Source organism: Marmota marmota, unplaced genomic scaffold (assembly GCF_001458135.2).
Source record: "Marmota marmota marmota unplaced genomic scaffold, marMar, whole genome shotgun sequence".
NCBI classification, from domain to species: domain Eukaryota; kingdom Metazoa; phylum Chordata; class Mammalia; order Rodentia; family Sciuridae; genus Marmota; species Marmota marmota.
Window position 1 is genome coordinate 928,473 of NW_026000206.1, and position 7,408 is coordinate 935,880.

General features: G+C 52.2%; 1 long non-coding RNA gene across 1 annotated transcript; it reads right to left on the reverse strand.

The window, feature by feature from the left end:
• Window positions 1-294: 294 nt before the first annotated feature.
• On the reverse strand, window positions 295-4,681 carry LOC125612710. The gene is made up of 2 exons (XR_007343177.1): window positions 4,505-4,681; window positions 295-2,668 (listed from the first exon to the last, which is right to left on the reverse strand). It is a non-coding gene; the product is annotated as an uncharacterized LOC125612710 (long non-coding RNA).
• Between the last annotated feature and the right edge of the window lie 2,727 nt (window positions 4,682-7,408).

Below are 7,408 nucleotides of genomic sequence, written 5' to 3' on the forward strand. Positions count from 1 at the left end.
ACTGTGAAGCTGCCTTTACCAAAAAGTTGGAGATCAGACCCATGATCTCCATGGTATATGAGCCCCTGGGCTTAATCATTATGGCGTCCACCCTGCTGGAGTCCCAAAGACACCAGTTGCAGCTCAGATGCTATGGAAAGGGAAATGTGGCTATTTGTCCCTAAAGGATCCCAAGGATACCCTTTTTAGGGAAATCGGAACCAATAGACAGTCTCTAGAATTCCCTGTCTTCCTAAATCACCTAAAACTTTGGGCTAGTGAAACAATAAAGCAACCAAAAAGCCGAACCAGTGATTTAATCAATAAAGAGTGTTTATTATCTCCCATAACCAGAGGGAGCTGCAGGGTTGGATAGCTTAGCACTTCAACATCGAATGCAAGACTTCACCGACAAGTGCGAGACCCAGGTTCTTGCCGTATTTTTGCTCTGCTGTCTTTGAAAGCTGGTCCCTCATGGTCACAAGACAGCTCCATCAACCTCACACAGCAATGTCCATAGGCCAGAAAGTTGGAAGAAGGCATAGCTCTTCCTCATGTCCCCTTTGAAGAATATGGACCACACTTCCTTTTATGTCTCTTTTGAAGCCATTACTATGTCTGTGTCTGTCCTTTAGTCACTCACTGGCAAGGAGAATGGGATTACTATCATGATTGGTTTGTTGGCTAACTATGGCTGTACTGCAGAACCATCTGGGAAGTTTAAAGACCGTGTCTGTGCCTGGATCCCAGCCCCAGATGACCTGTTTCATCTGATTTCAGATAGGATCTATTAGTGGGTATAAAGTCCCCCCATCCCAAGACAGTGCTAATATGCATCCAGGGTTGAAAAGCCCCAAGTTAGACCACTTCAGATTCCACCTTGGGGCTGGGTTAGGACTGGGACCCAGCCTGCTGTGGAACCCCTGGCCACCTGATTCCTGAACAGAATTAAGTTTCTATTTAGTATAAAAGAACAAGGAGGGGTGGGGCAGAGAAGGGGCCTCCCCCACACCCCTTCCTTCTCCTGCAGGTAGAGGCAGGGACTCTTATGAGTGACAGCAGAGCACAGTTAAGATTTCTGTTCCATCATGGTGCTTCCATTCCAGCAGCCAGAGCTAGCAGCTCCCAGCAGTTAGGCAAAATAGAACCATCCAGAAGAGGCCTTGATGTTGTCACTAGCTGAAGTCACGTGGGAAAGGAGAAAATGAGAGCAGGGCACATAGCTCCTCTGTCTCCACATATGTGTGGGCCAAATTTCAGCTTGCTCTGCCCACCTGGGCCCCTTAAAAATGTTGATTCCTGGCCAGCCATGGTGGTGCACACCTGTAACCTCAGCTACTTGGGAGACTGAGGCAGCTCAAGACCAGCCTGAGCAAATTAGCAAGATGTCTCAAAATAAAATAACCCCAAGTACTCTGTGTGACCCTGCTCCAGTGCCCCAGACACCTGTGGCTCCATGACTGTGTGCTGGGCTCCACGGCTTTGCTGGCGCTGCTCCCTCCCCCAGAGCATCCTCCAAGGCTTAAAATGCGGCTCCCACCCAAAAGGTTCCCAAGCAGGATGCCCACTGCCACCTCTGTGCCCCAACAGGGAGGCAGAAGAGAAGCACCCGATGCTCCCAAGAGACTCTTTATTTCTGCCTTCTGTGTCTGACAGCCGGCAGCTTGGAGGAGTTTGCTTAGGCTTTGGCAGCTTTGGTGGTGGGTCAGGCCCAAATGACTTTGTCCTGCAGCCTCTCTGGTGACCCCACCTCTCTTCAGCCCTTCAGCTGGTCCCAGTCTGATCAGCAAGGGCCCCTCTCTGACCCATGACTAAGCAGAGAGGCTGCAGTTGGTTGGCAGAGATCGCACATGTGTGGGCCTGACATTTTGCCTATGCAGCTTCCACACACCCTTCCCAGGTCCCTCGGGGTGCTGCTTCCCCTTAGGCTGCAGCAGAGTCCTAGTAAGGCCTCTTCTGAGAGCTGCTAGCTCTGGCTGCTGGACGGGTTCTAGAGAGCTTCTGACTGACAGGAGAGCTGCCAACACCAAGACCTGAGAGTCGCTGATCCTCAGAGCTCAGAGCTGCTAACCCTAAGGGAGCTGCACTGGGTCTGTTAGTGATTTCTGTCTGAATTGAGCAAAAGTACCAACCCTCAGCTGCTTGGTCACATGGGAGCACTGAGTCCTTCAATGCAGGGCTGTGAGATGTTTCCTCGAGCTGACGAGGAAAGGGCGTATCTCGTTCTTGAGCCTGCAGACCCTCATTGGGCCCATCAGCTTCTGCAGGGTCTGCTCCAGAGTCTCTGTGGGAGCATCTCCCCGGAGCCCTCTTCTCTGTCCTCCCAGCAGCTCATGCCATGGTCTCCACTTCCTGGTGCCAACTGGAAAGCAATGTGACTCACTTGTGTGAGGAAACAGGTTGCCCCGAGCAGGACAAGTGAGATGCTGACAGGACCAGGGTCACCTCCAGGCAGGCCAAGTCGAGGCTCCCAGGCCTCACCCCAAGGTCTTCCTGGTGAGCTCAGGCCAGGCGAGGGGCAGAGCCAGGCAGGCAGGAAGGAGAAGGTGGGGATTGATTTATGGGCTCATTGTATGCAAATGAGATGGAAGGGGCCACAGGCCTCCCCTTGACCCCAGCCCTGCCCCAGTGCTGGGTGGAGAAAGGCAACAAGTGTCACCACCCTTTCTCTGCTGCCATTGTTTCAGGTCTATGGAGAAGAAAGGAGACCAAAGTAATTATGGGTGAAAAATCATGAAATGAGATCTTTTTTTTAAATCTAGGTTTCTGTCCTTGTCTAGGCCCAGGCCAGTGACCATGTTAAACACCCCCAGTCCCTGAGCTGCCCCAGATCCTGACTCAGGGCTCAGGCCTGGCCGCCCTCTGGGTGTCCACAGCCCTGCAGGCATCCCCAGCCACCGCTGCAGGAAGTGGAGGCCACCAAGCCAGTTCCCCTCCCCCTTGCCTCTCTCTGGGTTGGGGGCTTTCCTTCTGAAACTCCCTTTTTCTCCCTGGTGGCAACTCTCTCCCCAACAGCCTCCCAGGAACCGGAAGTGGTCACGGTTTCAGGAAAATTCATGCCAGCAGAACCACCCAGAGGGAGGCTCTTCTTTAAGAGGGTCTGTGTGTCCACCAGCAGCTGGGCCCAGCCCTCCCCCACCCACAGGGTGGCTGCCCTTCCCTCCACGGCACAGGCAGCCTGGCTTGGCACAGCTGAGGGGGGCCTCAGATGGAGTTATCCCTGGGTCCAGGAGCTTGGAGAGAAGAGGGAGGAAGCAGCGGGGCAGAGGAAGAGGAGAGGGAGAGGAGGAGGCGGAAGGGAGGAGACCAGGAAGAGCAGTATGACCATGGGGCGAAGGCCTTGCCCACAGAGAAGGGCCCTTGGTGGCCTGAAGGTTCTCCTGGAACCAGAGAGACTCCCATCCTTTTTGCCCGTCCATCTGCATCTCCCAAGCCAGCCCTGCATCTAGGGCCTGCCCTTCTTGCTGCCCCGTGGCTGCCTGGCCCACCTCCTACATCCCCACGGCCTGCTCAGGGTCTGGTCTGCTGCCCTCATGTGGGCCTCTGCCTGCGTCCACCCTCACCACAGAGCTCCTGTTGACTGGCAGAAGCACAACCTCATTAAGTGCTCATGGTACCCTCTGAGATCAGCGGTTTTACTCTTGCTTTTCACATGGGTACACTGAGGCCAGAAAGGTTTGATGTCCAAGGTCATGTTGACTAGTAACAACTGAGATGGATTGGAGCCTGTGTGTCTGACTCATGTTCTTAACCTCAACACCCCCCATAAACTCTTTTGGCTTATTTTAACTAAAAAAACAAAGTTTCAATGATTAGGATTTGCTTTTATTTGACTTCAGACCATTGCACATAAGGTCTGGTGGAGTGTCCTGTGACTGTTCTCCATGGAGTAATCAAAATATCTCACCAGGCAACAGAAACACCTGCCCACAGGTGCTGATGTTCGGCAGAGGGAAGTTGAGCCTCCTCACGCATGGCTTAGGGGATGCCAAGGTTCCCGGGTGGGCTTGCTCCTTCCCCTCTGGTCACTTTCTGGGGCCTCCTTTCCCCCTCAGTGATAATTAGGAGTAGTAACACCCACCCACGATATTAGAGCAGTTTCAAAACTCTTTCAGGGCCTCTGTTTTGTTTGATCCTTCCTCCAAGCCTCTGGAGTGGAAGACCAATACATTTTGCTCCCAGTTCACAGATGGAGAAATAGAGGCCAGATAGGTTACTGATTTTACCAAGTTCCCACAGCTGAGCTGAAACAGTTCTGCAACTCCCTGGCTCCTCATCCAAGTGGAGACACAGGCTTCGCTGACTATATCCCAGGGGTTTGAGCAGGGAGGACCTGCAGGACCATCTCACCCATGTCCTTTGTTTCATAGATGAGCTGAAGGGCAGAGCGGGTCATGCCTTGTCCCAGTTTACACACGGCCTGGGGAGAGCTGGGAGAAGGCCCAGGGAGGGTTTGCCACCTACGACTGATGGTGTGGTATGGCCAGGGACAAGACAGAGACAACACATGCGCATGTCTCCTTACCTACAGATACAGTGAAGCATGGAGCTCTGAGTTCTGCTGCTGAAGGCTGTAAAGGGAGACATTAAAACATTTCGAATTACAGTGACACAGCCTTATCCATGTTTACAGCAGCTCAATTCACAGTAGCTAAACTATGGCATCAACTTAGGTGTCCTTCAACAGATGAATGGATAAAGAAAATGCAATAGATACACAATAGAATATTACCCAGCCTTAAAGCAAAATGAAATTATGGCATTTGCTGGTAAAATGAATGGAGCTGGAGAATATCATACTAAGTGAAATAAGCCAATCCCAGAAAACCAAAAGCCGAAATGTTTTCTCTGATATGCGGATGCTAGTTCATAATGGCGGGGTGGTGAGCTAGGAAAGAATAGAGCTACTTTGGATTGGGTAGAGCAGAGTGAATAGAGGGGAGGGGTTTTGGGGTTAGGAAGGATAGTAGATTGAATATCAGACATTATTACCCTATGTACATATATGACTATACGATCAGTGGGATTCTATATCATGCACAACCAGAAGAATGAGAAATCATACTCCATTATATATAGTATAACAAAGTGCATTCTAATGTCATGTATAACTAATAAAACTAAATTTAAAAAAATTATAAAAAACATTTCAAGGTGTGGGTGGAGAAGAACACTTGGTTTTGAAATCAGATGTCCTACTTGACCCTACGGGTAAATGACTTCATCCCACAGAGTCTTGGTTTCCTCATCTGCAAAACTGAGACCATTGCACATAAGGTCTGGTGGAGCCATGCCCACCTGGCAGAGTTGTTTAAGGACTCAATGTATGTGAATACTTAGCTCAAGCCTGGGTCACAGGAAGCACTCAGGGAGGGAAGCTGTTCTAGTCACTGTGGTGTTGGTACTGGCTGTTGTCTCCTCCAAGCAGCCGGCAGAGCGCTGAGCTCCAAGAGGGCGGGAGAGTGTCTCTCCCACTCGTCTCTGTGTCTCTGGTGCCCAGATGCTGCCTGGCATGAGGCCAGCACTTGGTAGAGTTCTTTGAGTTGAGCTCAAGCCTTGCTGGTCTTCACTGTTATGTGACACTTTGCACTTTTGTAAATCCTCTGAACACTGTATTCCACTTGAGCTTGCCACATTCCTGTGGGGACAGCAGGGCCAGTGTCATCTTTCCCATTTCATAGCTGAAAAAAAATCGAGGCTTCCTGCCGAAGCCAATGGCTGAGCTGAGATAGCCAGATTCTGGCTGTCTCACGGCCACTGTGTGAAAACCATCCACAGAAAGCAGATCCCCAGAGGGAAAAGCCACTTCAGAAACTCCCAGGGTTCCTAGCTGAGAGGTTCAGAAAGGCTTCCAAGAATGGCCGAGATAAGGTCATTGGCCATGCTGACCTTGGTCCTTCTCCCAGAGCAGGGCAGCTCAGGGCCTATCAGAAAGGACCCTGGGAGCCCTGTCGATTGTAGCACATTTCAGGTAGGGCCGCTTGGGTGCCCCCAGGAGCTGGGAGCAAGAGGTCCTGCCCAGCTGCAAGAGGAGCAGAGTCCGCCTCCTGGCCAGCCCACAGCCTCACTGACAGGTTTATTACCAAGTTTATGACCCCCATGCTTAGTCACTGCTGAAGTTGGCCTGCCCAGAAAAAACACATAGCAAAGCCGCGACCCAAATGCTTCAGCTGGGAAAGGCAGGCCCCGCCTCAGCAGAACTGGCCTCCAGAGCCAAGTCTGGGCATATGGGAGGCAGCAGGGCTGTGGCCGGGTGTGTTTTGGTGGACCACACAGTTGTCCTTTGTTTCGCTCAACTGGTTGTCCCTGAGACAGCCTGACACAGGCCAGGGGTATCTGATCCCGTCCCCTAGACCTTCCTTGGGAACCTGAACATGATGGACGGCACCTCTTCTGGCAGGTGGATCTGACTCCCTTCTGGCTTTCAGGTAAGCAGAGATGGAAGCCTAAGCCGGCCCACTGCAGTTCAACCTCAGATTCCTGTTCTTATGGATGCTCCCACCTCCTTGCAGCCTCCTTGAAAACCAGGTCTTCCTGAATCTCTAGCCATGACCCTGAGAACAGCACCGAGTCCTTCATCTGAGTACTCGGCTGCAGAGGCCCAGATGCAGTGACAAAGCTCCTCTGCCCAGCTGGATGCCCAGAGCCCTGGGAATGAGGAGCCCACCTCGTGGGAGGCCAGCCTGGCTGCCTGAGGCTGCAAGGACATGGAACCTTCTTCCTGCTGGGTGGCCCTTTGTTGGTACTGGGGATTAAACACAGGGGCTCTTACTAAGCCACAACCCTGGTCCTTTTGTATTTTATTTTGGGACTAACATCTCCGTGGCTGGAACAAGTCACATGACTACATCCAATGACAGGGATGTGGGAAGCCGTTCTCGCACGTGATTGGGCACCTCCCTGACTGGGTGTGAGGCGTTCTGGCCAAGCTGTGTCAGAACCTATCCCCACCCTTTTTAGGTGCGAGAGCCCGTCCGTGTGGGGGTGTGACTGACCATTGACCCTGAGACCAATCACTGACCCTGACCTTGGGATGCTGTCCCCCTCGACTTTCATTGGATGGAATTTTCCCCTGAATTTCTTGTTCCCCAATAAAAGGCCACTCTCTGGCGTGCCCTTCCTCTCTCCTGCTAGTCTCTTGTGTAAACCTCGCTACCCTACCAGGTGGCTGGAGGCAGGAGCCAGGGAGGGCCATCTCTGACCTGGTCAAGAAAGAGGTCAATTGAGTTTATGTGTGTTTATTTTGATCTCACTAGTTAACTTCTATGCTTAGGACCTCTAGTATGAAGCTAGCGAGCTGGTCGTGCGGCAGACACTTAGGGCCCCACGACCAGGTGGAGAAGACAGGCAGCCATGATGGTAACTGGGAGCTGGCTCCAGCCTGGAGCTGCGCTGAGCTCGCCCGGCTCCTTTGCCCTGTGGCTTCAGT